This window comes from Sturnus vulgaris, chromosome 3, assembly GCF_052056855.1.
Source record: "Sturnus vulgaris isolate bStuVul1 chromosome 3, bStuVul1.hap1, whole genome shotgun sequence".
In the NCBI taxonomy this organism is placed as follows: domain Eukaryota; kingdom Metazoa; phylum Chordata; class Aves; order Passeriformes; family Sturnidae; genus Sturnus; species Sturnus vulgaris.
Genome location: NC_142245.1, coordinates 27,908,718 through 27,919,531, shown reverse-complemented (window position 1 = coordinate 27,919,531; position 10,814 = coordinate 27,908,718). Strand labels below are relative to the sequence as shown.

At 36.0% G+C, this 10,814-nt stretch overlaps 1 protein-coding gene across 2 annotated transcripts in view; it reads right to left on the bottom strand.

Moving 5' to 3' along the window:
• Nucleotides 1–10,814, bottom strand: part of PRKCE (protein kinase C epsilon) — a 283,897-nt gene that overhangs the window by 71,326 nt on the left and 201,757 nt on the right. The window lies entirely within an intron of this gene.

Here is a 10,814-nt window from a genome sequence, read left to right as displayed (position 1 = left end):
TGACCATTGATCTGACTTGGCAGACACTTTCTATTCTTCCAGACTGCAAAAAAATTAAGTGATTTACATACATATACAAAGACATTCAGAAAATGGAATTTTCTTAAGGATCATTATCCTAGTAAAGGCAGCAATGTACCTGAAGAGTAACTATACTACTATAATAATTATTTTAACAGAATCTGAAGAAGGATTCAATTTATGATTGCAGTAGCTTGAAAGAAGAATGACAGCCTAAAATGTAAGGGTCATGTTTATTCTGGAAAAAAGACTGAAAATTACCTTGTTTTGGGCTGTCAGGCTCTGAATAGTGTTCATTTAGTATTCACGGACTAATATCAAAGCATTAAAATATTAAAAAGAAAAGAATGAACAGGAGTTGTGTATTTCAAGTCTTCAAACCCTGTAAAAGAATTACAAAGCCTTCTCTCCATCTATCAACGAACTGTGACATCTGCTAATGTGCAACAATTCAGATCAAATATAAAAACATAGTGAAAAAAACTGCACTGATCAAGCACAAGCTTTCATTAAAAGCCTGTGCTTTGAAGAATGTAGTGGGAAAATGAAAAAAAATAATAACCTCTTTTAGAATATCATGTTGTGAATAAAACTCATTATTGTTTAAAGCCTCCAAACAGACGGATTTATAGACTCTGCACTGACTGAAATGACAATTTGAATAGATTCAACTGCACAATGGGACCTTATATTTTTACTATCTCTTTTCCCTGTACATATTTTCTGATCACACTGGAATACTAGGAACAAAGCCAGGGATGAACACCTAGGTATAGATTGATTTCAATCTGCAGGTTGAAACAAACAAACATCCTCCCACAAAAAGCAAAAACAACTAACCAACCAAAAAAAGCCTACCAGAAAATCCAGTTTACAAAAAAAAAAAAACAAACCAAAACAAAAACCAAACAAAAACAATTAGTCTTGCAAAGTACAGGTATTTATGTCAATGGGAATTTTACACAGATTCATATGATCTATTGAAACATTAGGGTTGTAAAAGATTATCCTCCTAAGAGAATACTTGAAACTGAAAATGATAGGAATATTCTAAAGTAATAAAAAAAATAAATTAAAGAAATAAAAAAGCAAAAGCACATTTGTTTTTGAAGTATTTTTTGAAATACATGCATTTTGCTTTTCTAACACGGGATCATCTTTAGCTTTTTATTGTCCAATGAAAAAAAGTTGACACTGACTCAAAAAATGCTTCCATTCCCACATTAGGTGGACTTGTTTTGTTTTTTTCATTCTAAGTTTAAAGCCAGACAAAACATATTCCTAATAAAACAACAAAATTATTTCAGCTGCCATAGTTTAGGAAGTAAGACAAAAACACAATGCCAGAGTAAGAAAGAAAACTCCTAGGAAAAAATCTATTTTTCTCTCTCTACGTTTATTACCCTGCTGCTAGAAACACTCATTTCTGACTATTACTTAGCTAGGAACAGCTTCATTACTATTTAACAAGTTATTTTTTAGGATGATTTTACTTTGCTAGCTTCAAAATGTTTTCTGGTCCAATCACTCTGGTCATGCTGTGAGTGTGAAGCAAGTCTGGGAGCAAGCACACAGACAGTGCTTCGGGATGTGCATTTTCTGAGGGCATGTGCAGTGCTTTACATGTTGCATTAATGCTGGAATTCTACAAACTATGAAGAGATTTTAAAAGTTCTTCAAGAGCACAGCAGCAGGGAAAGTCTTCTCTGTGTGGAAAGTGCAGTCATAAGATGTCCTTTGCAGCAAAGTTGCCATCAGAATGAGGATGGTCCCTCCACTCAAAGCAGGAAATAATTCCTTTATTTGAGTGTGATTTTAAGCACCATGTTTATGTCCCGTCTATCTATAAGTTTAATATGTAATTTACTACTACTGTAGAACCTTTTTTAGACTTTTCGTTTCCCAAGTCCTTTTTGTTTCTGAAATCAGTTCACCACTGGGGTGAATATTCCATTTTATGTAAGTTACCAAGGAATCAGAGTCAACACAATCAGCTTCTTTTGCACTTTTCATATTAGCCTTATTGGTGAGATAGTAGTCTTACTCTTACCAAGACAACAGTGAAAAAACAACTGCTTTTACTAAATATGTTAAACTTTAAATTCTACAAACTCCACATCAATAAACCATAAAAACTGCCAAGTAGTAGATTTTGACCAAGTGTCAACAATATCATGCTCCACAAGTGACTGAAAGCAGATGCCCTTCTCTTCCAGCCACCAAACTTCAGTTAAATCCACCCTGCCAGAAAGAGAGTCTAAGTGTAATATCAAAGGTTTCCCCAAGAGCCCTAAAGGCAGTCTGGCAAAAATCACTAAGGGTCCATTCACCACCTGGTGATTGCAGGAGTGTGTTATTCTTCATCCTGCTCCTTCTAAGGCCTCAAAGCAGCCTCTTCACAGCAAGCAAGACTGGGATCCCAGACCTCCTCAGGTCTGTTACATGAGATTCTACTACAGCACGGAAATAAAACCAAACCCAGGAAGATGCTATTTAGGCTTACTGTTACTAAATGATGGGGGAAAAAAAAAAAGAAAAAGTAAAAAAAAACCACTTAATTTTAATTATATGGAAACTAGAGGATATGATGGTTTAACAGAGTGAGACTGGCTTGACCTGGTTTAAGTAGTCATTTTTGCTAAACCCTGTGTTAGCCAGCAAAACAGGTCTTACCACTTTTTCCCCGGTGAGGCTTAGAAGTTACCCCTTTTACTTTACTTAAATTTAGTCTTGTTTTATTGAAAAAAAAAATTTAACATCCTGGACAGTGAATTGGTTGCTTCCAAGTGTTCCTTTCCATCACAACACAACGAGCTGCTGGACTTTTGCCAGGGATCTTGGCTTATTGGAGGGACAAGGCGCTTAACCTTCCGAAAGGGGTGGCCATGGAAGTGTCCTGAGTTGCACTGTGCTCTCTGCAGCTGGCGTAGTGTTCCAGTGCTGGTTTATTTATGTCTTACCAGAGGAGAAAACATGCAAGTTTAAGTAAATTGAGGTCACAAGATGTAGTAAGCTTCTACAAATCTAACCCCAACATGGTATTAAGTTCTTGGCAAGCTTTTAGTAATATGATCTCATATAAAAAAATAACCTATTCACTGGTATGAGCAAGTCAAAACTCTCTTGAATCGATGGATCTGTGATTACACGGACCTGCCATGAAGCTGATATATTGTGTTTAACAGCACTGGACACTGAACAAGTGAACTGCTATAGTACTGCTACTTGATGCTATTGTCTATGTGCAAACATCTAGCTGAATAGGACAAAATACTCACTCAAGCCTTTATACAATACATAAATTGAAACTTCATTTGAAGGTTAAGAAAATTATTTTTTCTGTTTTCTTTACTGCTTGCAATTTTATTACATTGATGAGGACTGGCAGCAAAGCTGTCAAGATAATGAATAATTTTTTTTACTCTAACTAGACAGAGAAAATACTCTGACATGATTTGTTCTTTGGATCCAGAGTGAGAACATCTCTATTCTATACTAAATCAATCACTCCTTGTTTTTTCCACCTGTTTAAAACTTTACAAAGCTCTAAAAGCCTTTCACTCTCGTTGAATCCAAGAGAGAAAGAAAAACTTTCTTCAAAAACCATAAAATTACATGAAAAGTGAATTGTGTAAAACTAGCAAGATTAGAAAGAATAAGTTAAAATTAAGCTTTCTGACAACACACTTGTTTTCATTTTTTTTCTCGCAGCACATTCAATTTCTTTTAATTCTATGACACTTTATTGAGATTCATATGATCAATTATAAAGTTATACCTACTTAGTATTGGCTCAGCTAGGAGAACACTAGATGATTCTTTTACTATAAATTCTTTTTCCTGGTACAAAAGGATAGGTCAGTTGCTGAAAGAATGTGTGATATTATTTATCTGGGGAGAGCTGCAGGCAGTAAGAGGTTTACTCTCCAAGCAGAGATGCATTTTGAGGCAGACTCTTTGTCATCTTGAATGAAGGAGAGAGGGTAAAGGACAGAAGTAGCTGAGGAATAAACTTGCAGTACAGTATTTTCCAGACCCAAAAAATTTCACTAATTATACAGTCAGACATGGCACTATTGATTTCTTCGTGAACAGAAAACAATTTTCTTTTGTGTAGCAGAGGAAAGCTAATATTTAAGGTTCAACAGATACTACAGAGAGTAGTGTGGTGATGTGGTACAGAGATGTGTGGTGAGACTACACCCATCACTATCAGCTTAAACTGCAGAAACAAGAAAAGCACAAAAAAATTTAAGTGAAATGTTATCTTGATTGCCACTTCTCTTCTCAGTAGACAGTAGGCTTTAAGAACCACATATTTGGGGATCCAATCCCAAAGTGTCACACCCTCTCTGAACAGTTCTGATTAAGCCACCAAGTGCTCTGCAGCACTCTGGCAAGGTGAACCAACTTTTCTTCCATATGGAAAATCAGGAAAATATTTTTCCTAGCAAGTTATGTCATTCATTCCTACTTGCAGACTGTCTCACAGGTGAGAGCCAGAGGAGTTCACTCTTTGATTTCCTGGGCTTAGCTCTCCTGCAGCTAGCACATTATTAAGAAACATTTGAACAATATTTCAATATTTCTAGCTCACGCCTATGAAGAATTCTGGCAATTGGAAACTAATAACTTGATAGCTTCTGTTTATGAATAGGTGTCCATCACTTAACTGAGCTGATTGTATTTCAAGTGTGATTTTGGGTTTAAATAGAAAATGGGGATTTGTCTTTTTAAATTTTGCTTGCAAAGTCATCCTCTTTTATTCCTGGAAGTGTTCATGACACAGTCACTTGGTGTGCTGCCTCTCTTCTGGAGAGTTTAGGAGATAAGTTTTGAGAACCATTTATCTCTGAGATAATACATCACAGGAAGCTCTTTTGTTTTAACTATTTCTTTCTTACTGAGTTTCACAGTTCTTGCCTTCATAGATTTATTCATTTTTTGCCCATTCGTGAAATAGTCTGGGGAATGGCTAAAAAAATAACATCAACACTTACTATCCATATATTTCATCACTGACCACAACATCAAGGTGGTAGGTACTGATGAATTTGCACCTGGATTTGCCTTGTTTGAACCGACTTCAAATTATCAGTGCTATGATACAATATTAATCTGACAAAACCATCTGTATAACTGCCAGTTATATAAAATAATACTTAAATTTCTATCATGCTGGATTCAAACACTGGTATTTTCATAACTTTTCAATCACTTGTGCATTTGTTAAGCTATCTTTTAGGAACTTGGCTTTAGGAAACCAAGTTTTAAAAATCTTCAAGTACAGCTCATATATAGCTCCAGAAATATTTAAAAAATCACAGATCAGCTACATTCAAACATAGTGATTTCAAAATTAACATATTGTTGGACAAGGCTCTTTATTTTTTTCCAGCCTATTAGGAATATCAGAAAGACTCAATAAACATGGCTTCACTCCCCTCTCAATTCAATGACAGTGCAACAGAGATGCAATTTAAATGGTAGCTCTGCACACTATCTCCCACTGGCCAGATGGGAACACCATTCAGAAGTTTAGAAAACGCAAACAAATTTGGGTTTTTTTTGTTTTGTTCTGTTTTCTACCGATAAAGTTAAACTAACACTTTAGACAGCATTCTCAGGATTCCATGGGAGATACAAAGGAGGTCCTGTTGTGATTCTCTAGGAGAGATGTGAATTTAGAAACAGTGTCCTCAGGAGAAGATACAAACCCAAGATAGATGCCAGGACTGCAAACAATACCGAAAAGGATGTGTGCTACAAATTTACAGCAAGCTCTGCTCCACACAAGTTTCTCATGTTACATATTATTAATTATGAAAATACATAGAATGATGTTTCTCTTGAAAACACACAGAACGGTGGATATAATGAAATACCACATAAATATTATATAAAATATATGTATCCATTTCTACACTGGAAACAACCACTTAAAAGATCTGGGAAAAGCCTCTAATCTTACCTCTCAATTCCCTTGTTTCTGAATAGATGTGATGATGTGACTAGGATGTGACAATAACACTTAAACCCTTCTGTCACCAAATCATGAGCTATTAATCACACAACAGCATATACATTACTGAAATCACTCTGATAAAGAAATATATGCTAGGCTTCAGATATTGCTGTAGATTTCACTTTATGGAGACTTACAACAGGCTTAGCAAATCCAGCCAAGGTAAGCCAAGGAATAGCTCTCCCTGGAGAAAACAAACAGTATATATATGTGAAACTACTTAAAGACCAGAAGCAAATGAAACAAGGGTCACATTATGTACCTCCCTGAAGTAAATAAAATTGCATGTAACAGTAAAGACTGGATTCAGGGCTGAAGGATTAAGCTTGATTTCCTATCACTGTCAATATACATATGTATACAAAAGGAAATGGATCCCTCATAAATAAAAAACCCACATAAGAATATGGAAAAGAGCATTACAGGAGCAGTCAAGGATTCAAAACCCAAGAAATTCCAGATTTAGGAATGTTTTATACCCTGATCTATTCCCCATCTGCCTCTTTAGACTGCAGCTTGGCAGTGTTTACTCATATAATAATATTTTCTTCTGAACCCCCAGTTTATCAACACAGGAAAGTTTAAAGAAATAATGCAAATTACTGATTTTTAGACAAAGTATCCTAAACAAGGTATTGCACTGATTATCATAGACACAGAAAAAGAGACTTCCTCTTTTACTACAGCAATGGTCTGGGATAAAAATGCACATAATCATGCAATTAGGAAATGAACCATAGTCAATACTCAGAAAGCTGAATTTTACAGGAAATCTCAGTACAGCAGTGAAGTTTCCAAAACTTGTGTTTGGCTGTGTGACCTTATCTCAGTGTTGCACAATACACTTTTGAAAACAGGTTATAGAGTTCATTTTTTTTAAGCTAAGCATTTAAAGGCTTAAGTGATCAGCTTCTTTAAAAGTAGCTGCTTAAATATAGGAGGAAGCTATTAATGTATTCTTTGCCAATCATTCCCTACTGGCTGTAAGTGTGGGTGAATCACAGGACCAAAAACTTCTTGGGAGCTATCATGCAAATCCTCATAATTAAAAATTTTAAACGACAATATTTTTTACAGAATCTTCAGAGGCTTATATGGGGGAAGGAAAAACATTGTTCATTACGGTAGTAATGAAGAGAATCAGGCAAGAGTAAGAAAGCTAAAATTATTATCTTCCTAAAAGTCCTGAATTTCACCTTGCACTGCTCTGGGGAGAGGAAAAAACCTCCTTTGGTGTGGCTGGCTAACATTAAGTCAACTTTCAAAGCTGTTGTCTATCATTTTGCCTCGTCAGCATGTAGCTTGGTAGGGACTGGGTTTATGTCCTTGAAGGCGTGCCCACCAATATCTGGGGACACATTACACTGGAGGTGCTGACGGAGAAGGGACATGTTTAACCTTGGCAGGGGGAAGAAGGGGAACTTAACAATAAGCAGTTTTCTTTTAAGCAGCAGCTGGTTTCTTGAACTTCACTTAAGCAGAGGAAGTAGCATCCAGCTGGGCTATTGCTATAACAAAGGCCTTCACTAGCACAGAAAAGGGGCTGGGCAGAAGAGGGAGGAAGAAAAAAAACAAGCCCAAGATCTGACTTCTTCTATAAGATACTTTATATCCCAGCTTAGTTTCTAGAAGCTATTCACTGCTGGAATCCCTTGCTCTCTAAAACTTGTTGCCGGCAGAAAAATCGAGAGTTTGAGCAATTTCAAAGTGTTGCAAAAATTGTTTCTGAGAAATAAAAAGCAACTAAATATCATGATGCTGCCTCATAGAAGAGGAATGTTTTTAGCAGAGCAGTATTGTGATAAGAGCCATGTAAGGAGATACACTCAGAGTAACTGCCCCCCACTCCAGCCCCCCTGGATTCTTGGATGCTTCAGCAACATTTATTTTATGTCGATCAAAAATAGAAGGAAAAAAAAGCAGGGCTGGAGGGGATGAAAATGAATGCTCTGGCAGCTTCGAAGAGCTCAGAAGTCACTCTCTCCACTCAGAGGCAGTAATTCACATACAACTGCTCCCTAGAAATTCAAACTCCTGAGTGATCTTCCCAAATAGTACTACATGTTACTCCTACATATTCCAAGCCAAAACAAAACTACTAAGAGAGTAAAAAAATACTGAAAGATTTCCCGTTAAGAAATAGTCCTGATATGAGAAGTGTACATACATTCTAAAAATAAATGAAGATGATCCTTGCAGCCTGAAAGCAGCAGCCAAACTCCTGACAGTCCTTGTCCAACAAAGTTCTTAAAAATCCATTTCAGAAGAGACTGCCAACTGTACAGACAGGGTTTTATGTTTGAATGGAGCCTCTTCCCAGATGGATACCAATCACTAATGGAAAAAGGATTACAAAATGAAGCACACTTGGAGAACTGGCCAGGAAAGTCCCCTGGCGAAGAAATTTGGAAGCTCCTGTGCTCCTGTGGCAGCTTTTGTTGGTGATACAGGGAGGGATGTGACTTGTACTGCAGTTCACTATCACTAATTACACATGGGTGACTTTTAAAGCTTGAACAAAGGGGAAATAAAACAATGCAAAGGGGAAATAAAACAATGGTTTTCTGTGTTACTGTGATCTTCAATAAAACTCTGACATAGCAACCATCAAAGTCAAGAAGTTACACAAGCAGTTCCCATTATCAAAATTAAAATGTGACATACCCCTCAAAATGCCCAGATTATTCTTGACTGTAATCCAGAAACTTCAAAGACAAAACACACAAGGACTGGAAGTCTGGATATCTACTAAAATAACCAATATACCCATTCATGCAGGCTGTTCCTAAATATCAACAAGTTTTGTGTCCTGTACATTATAAATGTGGAGTTCATATTTACATAATAGATTTTAAAAGAGTTACAAATTAATGTGACAGTGGTGGTGGCTTAATGGCAGCTCTGACATTTATCTTTTGTGTCCAGACAATTTCTCAGGTTGTAAAACATATGTGTTATTCACCAAGAATGACTGATCTAACACACATGCCATATTTTCCAATAGTTCTGATGGCCTGAACACCAGTAAAAATGTTTATACATGGGTTTCATTTTGACACTCCTGTCCGTAATATTTGTGTTAACACAAATATCTACAGTTACACAGTATTTCTGTGAAATCAGTCAGCACTCGACATGTTTCTGATACACCATAGGATTTCTTATTACACTTTAACATACCTCTTAAGGCTAACCCTACATAAACTGCTTTTATTAGGCTCCCAACAAAAGAGTTTTGCAAATGCCCTGACATTCTCACATTAAGATTTGCTGGTGCTAGCAAGGTGAGAGACTTTGTGGCTCTGGGCAGCCTGATCAAGCTGATCAGTCACTGCTTTTCAGTGTGCATGTGCTTGTGATTTAAAATAAAATTGAGTCTGAGGACATAGAAAAAGCATGTGCAAATCAACAAAGGAACTTACAAATAGAGTTAATGAACAATTCAAAAGGTCAGTAGTTTTTACAAAAGTGCCATTATAGACCTTGAATGCACACACACACAAAGAATTTGTTAACTGAAAATAAAAAACAGTTCCTCCTATTTTTTCTTCCTTTAGCATTATGACATTAATGACAATTAAACCTTTCCTTCGTTCAGGGATCCCACAAAAGGAAATTCAAACACCCTTCACAATGTGAAAAGACAGAAAGCAATTCTGACTCTAGCTGAATAACACATGCACAGATTTTTACAACATGCATAAATTCCAAATGGTTTTTAGTTCTACAGGAAAACCATGAACTCACAATTATCTAAATTACAGATAAAGGATTATGCAAGTTATTTTTTGGAACACACATTTAATCTGTTAGACCCTGACCACATAAGAAAAAAAAAGAAAGTTTACAGTAACTTCAATTTGACAAAGGGAAATTTACTCAACTCCAGTTGTTGGAAGTCTATATTTTTCAGAGAACTATACTGAAAAATCTATTCTTTGTGTATTTCTTGTCGACAGAGTATCTCTGCAAGTTTCTTCTTAGAAAATCAGATCCTAATTATTGCTTGCATGACCCTATGCCACGGTTGGACTGCATAATGTTTTTCCTGCCACATAAGCATGTCTATAAGAAGCCCAAACAAGTTCAGAAAGAGTTACATAACATTTTTTGCATTTTTGGGGACTATAATTAAAGCGATAAGATTATGGCAGAGATTCTAGAACAGATTAAGCACAGAATTCTATGATGAATGAAAGTTTGGGTCATTAAAAGTGCAAACCCAGCTTTTTTTTTTTCTTTAAACCACTCTCAGTTCAACATGTACAACAAAATTTTGCTCTTAACAAGTACCTTTAACAGGGATCAGCATGAGTACATAAGAGGTATACATTAAGTAAAAACAAAAATGGATAAAAAAAACCCAAAAAAACCCCCCAAAAAACAAACAAAAAAAAACCCCAAAACCCCCAAAACAAAAAAAAAATCTGTTAGCAAGCCTGACTCAAAATGCCTGTGGTGTAAGTAGATTTGAAGTAATTATGTGGAAGGACATAGATCTAAGACATTTACAGGAATCCTTAGGGGAAAAAAACTTCCTAAGGAACTTCTTACAGAGATAACTTTGATGTACACAAGACCTGATCCACACTGAATTTATGTGAATCAAGAGTATCATAGATCTTGAAAGTTCTCTGAAAATAGAGCTCAATATTTACTTTAACAGACTGGAAATAGGAAGCTAAAAGGCTCTGTGATTTGAAAGCTGGAAGAAAACTTAAGTCACCTAACCTCCAGCACGTATAGTGTTGGTTTCCAGCTAAAGGAA